Source organism: Capra hircus, unplaced genomic scaffold, assembly GCF_001704415.2.
Source record: "Capra hircus breed San Clemente unplaced genomic scaffold, ASM170441v1, whole genome shotgun sequence".
NCBI classification, from domain to species: Eukaryota; Metazoa; Chordata; class Mammalia; order Artiodactyla; family Bovidae; genus Capra; species Capra hircus.
Window position 1 is genome coordinate 1 of NW_017190121.1, and position 4,564 is coordinate 4,564.

At 47.3% G+C, this 4,564-nt stretch overlaps 1 long non-coding RNA gene across 1 annotated transcript; it reads left to right on the top strand.

The window, feature by feature from the left end:
- Positions 1–1,086: 1,086 nt before the first annotated feature.
- On the top strand, positions 1,087–3,304 carry LOC108634808. The gene is made up of 4 exons (XR_001917696.1): positions 1,087–1,126; positions 1,325–2,055; positions 2,524–2,632; positions 3,041–3,304. It is a non-coding gene; the product is annotated as an uncharacterized LOC108634808 (long non-coding RNA).
- Positions 3,305–4,564: the final 1,260 nt, after the last annotated feature.

Genomic DNA, 4,564 nt, shown 5'->3' on the forward strand with positions numbered 1-4,564 from the left:
AAACAAGTAGTAGACCTGGTATTACCAACATTAGATCTTTGAGTTAAGTACCTTCTTTGTTATAACCCACTGCACCTTTGTTCTATAGAGATGTAACTTTAATGCTTTAAGGAGATGCAGATTAAAGAAAAACACTTCAGGGGAAGCAAAATTAACATTCATTAAGGAAGAGAGCCAAAAAGTGTTAACAAGCCTCTTGGCCAGAAGATAATGTAAATCACCTGAGACCTTTTGTATACAAAATGATACACAGAAAGAGTCTGGGCTGCGAACGCTACATAACTTTGTGTTACCATTGATCTCCATGTTTAATCAAAAAGTATAAAAGGCCTTCTGAACAATAAAGGATGGGGGCCAGCTTCTTGGACCAGTTTTCTCGGACCAGTTTCGCGAACTAGTCTCTCGGCCTGGTTTCTTGGGAATCTGGCTCCCCCCGTGTCTCTCTCTCTTCTTCTCTCCCTTTCCTTCTCTCTGCTCTTTACTTTAATTTCAGGCTGAATTTCCATCTGGGGCGCGGAGGCTCGCCAGGTCTACTTACTTGCCCTGGCTGTTAAGACCCACGCGAAAGGGAGCCTAAGGCGAGGCACCCTTAGATATTCAAGCGGGCGCCGGTGGCCCAACGTAGATGCTGCAAATTCCTTGTCTGGAATTTTATTGGTCTTCCGCGTAAACTAAGCTATTCATCCCTCTTCCTCCACTTAATCTTCCTACTACACTATAGTTTCTTAATCTAATCTTATATTAATAACTAAGTCTTTCCACGCCAACGCCGTCCACCCTTCGAATTCCCTGGATCCACCGGGGCTGGACCCCGGCAGTCATGGTTTTCTCCCCATCTACTATCAGATGCTCAGGTATCCCAGCCCTTGGGATTGAGAGACAAGAGGGAAGGACACCTTGACCCAAGTAGACTAGGGAACAGAAGCCCCCGGTCCTCCCTTCCCGTCTCTCCATGTCCTCATACACATTTCCGCTTTCTTTTCCAGTCTCCTCGGTGATATGTTCCCCATGCCTCGGGGGATGTGCGTGATGGCAGAGGATGGAATCCTTTTTCGGGGACTTTCCAGATCCACGGCTGCACCCCGAATACCCATCATGGCCATCATGTCTTCTGGCATCTTTGCAGGTGACTAAACAAAACCTTGTTTGATCATTTCCTTACCTTGGATATTTCTGGCTGTTTCTCACTCCCTTCCCCACCTTGTCTGTGCCCTCATCCTGGCAGTCATGGCGTTACTCTTCGAGTTCAGTGATCTGGTGGACCTCCTATCAATCGGGACCCTGCTTGCTGACTCCCTCGTGGTTCTTTCTGTCCTTGCCTCAGGTGAGACTCCACTGCACCTTGGCTGGGGGTCATGGACTCAAGAGGAGCTAAGATTCTTCTAGCTTCGTGTCCTGCATCTGCTGAAGTTGGGAAAGAGTTGGATTAACTGTCTGATATTGGATAAGTATAGGGGCTGCTGTCAATCCTGCCTTAATATCCTTTCACTCGCGTACCAGCCAGATCAGAATTGCAGCAAGAAGGAGAAAACAGAGTAAGAAATTGAGGTGAAGCCTGAAGTTAAAGAAAATCCTCCAGAGCCTGTATCTGAAGCAGGAAATTCAAACATTCTAAAGAGTCTGTGGTTCCCTACCAGCACCATCCCCACCCAGAAATCTGGCCAGATTGTCAATGGATACGCCTTCCTGTTTGGTGACCAGTGGGACTTCTTTTTGGTGGTATTCTGAAATTGACAGGATGGGTTGGAAATAGGTGTCTATTTCAGGCAAGAAGTAGTAGAGATATGATGGCCCCTCCTGATGTGGGCAGCCGGAGGAGGGGTGTGACCCGAGGTCCTGACATCTTTGTCTTCTGGGTCCAGCCTGTTCTCCTCCACCTTGACACTTGCAGTTCTCCTGCTGATAATCCTGAGCCTGAGCCTGGCCCAGTGGCCCAGCCAGTTGTTCTCTGGAGACCCCGTGCTCCCAACAGTGGCTGTGCTGCTGCTGTTCATCACTGGGGTCACGGTCATCATCTGGAGGCAGCCCCAGGACCCCACTGCTCTTCCATTCAGGGTAGGCGAGGGACTTCCCTGGTGGTCCAGTGGTTAAGAATCTACCTTGCAATGCAGGGCATGTGGGTTAGATTCCAAGTCAGGGAACAAATACCCAACCAGGACATGCCACAGGGCAACTAAGCCCACGTCCCACAACTAGAGCAGCCCTTGGGCCACAACTCAGTTCGACACAGCCAAATTAATTAATTTTTAAAATTAATTAGTCTGTGCCCAAACTATCCAACTTGAGTGAATGAAGTCTGCCTGCTTTGAGGTCTAAACATCCTTTGCTGGACATGAGAAGATGGGAAATTGCTGAAGCCAACAGACCCTTCCCTGACCCACACTCAGTGCTTCACATACCCAGTTTCAGTAGGCCTTGAACACACAGCTTCAAAAGCGCTGGAGTCTTCCTGCCCACATGTGGGTCGGGTCTCCCTTTCAGACGTCTGGGCTGTGTCCAGGGATGAGCTGACTCTGCCCACAGGCCCCTGCTCTGCCTGTCCTCCCGCTGGTCAGCATCTTTGTGAACGTTTCCCTGATGGTGCAGATGACCTCTGGAGCCTGGATCCAATTCAGTGTCTGGAATGCCATTGGTAAGTGGTTTTCTGGGATTAAAAGACCTCTCAATGGACTGATCCCCATCTTCTTCCTACCACCACTCCCCTAAACTGTGTCAGACACCCTCATAGGAGACCTAGTGAGCAAGTGTGGGGTTCCCTGGTGTCTCAGTGGTAAAGAATCCACCTGCCAATGCAGGAAATATAAGAGACATGGGTTCATTCCTGGGTCAGGGGGATCCCTGGAGGAGGAAATAGCAACCCACTCCAGTACACTTGACTGGAGAATACCATAGGCAGAGAAGCCTGGAGGGCTATGGTCCATGGGGTCACAAAAGAGCCAGTCACGACTGAGGAACTGAGCATGCATACGAGCGTGTACACGAGTGTGTATCAGTAAGGAGAGCACCTATTTCCCTTCTCACTGTCTCATTTCCCTACTAGGATTTGCCATATACTCTGGCTATAGGATCCGACACAGCCTGGAGGAGAACAATGAGCAACAGTCTCCAGCCTGCACCTTCCAGACTCCTCACCCAAGCATCCCTGCTGCTGAATCATCTTAACCACAGGACACAGGTGCCATGTGGAATCCCTCCATACGCTAGAGGAATCTTCTGGTTCAAGGGGCACTTTGAGCCTCTATGGACAATGAAGGTGCAATGCATTTAGGGACCTATATTTATTGCCAGTGGACAAATGACGTACATGCTGAATAGTTTTTAAGTTATTCTTTTCAGACCACGATACACATACCAAAAGGGCATGCTTTGTGAGTGTGCAGCAAGATGATATTTCACAAAGAATGTATAACAATGTAAGCAGATACTGGAGAAAGAAAGAAAATACGAACCTGCTCATGCAAAGCTCCGACTTGTGCTTCTTTTTAGCAAAAATGCAGAGATGGCTGTCTGGGGAGGAAAGGCAGGTAACTGTGTACTGTGACCAGTGCTGCCCTTGAAATATAGGACAGAGGTAAGCTGGAAGGGAAAGGAAGGGAACAGATGCACTGGGCTAACAGTAACACAAGAAAGCTAAGGCGGCTATATTACCATCAGAAAGCAGACCCTAAGAAAGGAGAAGAATAATGGACAGAGCGGATCATGTCATCATGGTGAAATGATCGCTTTTATCTTTTCCCCAGCTTTCTGGAGACATAGTGTCATCTTTTGTAAATGACTATTTCTCTTTACTTTTCTGTCACAGACTCTTGGAGTTACACAGTAGAGTCGATGATGAAAAGTTCCTAATTGGAAAAAAACCAATACCTGCATTGTCAGAGGTGAGGGAAAGAAGTAGTAAGTAGTGATTTATTGATAAATGACTACAACTGGGTGGAACTAAAAGACAGGAAAGGAAACGGGATAGTCACGTGAAAGAGTTACTGCAGAACAGAGTGCCTGACACTGAGATTATGCACATTCAAGATGCTGATAATAGTGAACCAGAGGGTTGTTGTGGGAATGAGCAATGGCAGTAGAGTGAAGGAGGGATACAGGTCAAGAAACTGAGTAGCAAGGTATTAGATAAATGAAATACAGTGGAGGTGGACGGACAGAATTAGGAATACCACTACCTTGCCAGTTCTCATGACAGTACAGGCTTAGGAAGAAATGAACGGAGATTGAAACTGTCAGGTGAAACTTTGTCGGAAGGGGTTGACATCACCTGTTTGCTGTTCTTCGCTTACTGCTGGGGCCAACCAGATATCCTGTGCTACCAATGTGTAACAGGCAACACTGAACACCGCCCATAAAAGAGCCTTGATGAGAAACTGAATCAACCCTTCCAGGTTCTTCTGGCCGGTCTAAGGATTAAATTAACATGAGATAGCTTAATGGGACAAAAACCAAGTGTAGCTCAATAATGCGATGAAGGTGAAAGAGGAGAGTGAAAAAGCTGGCTTACAACTCAACATTCAAAAAACGAAGATCACGGCATCCGGTCCCATCACTTCATGGCAAATAG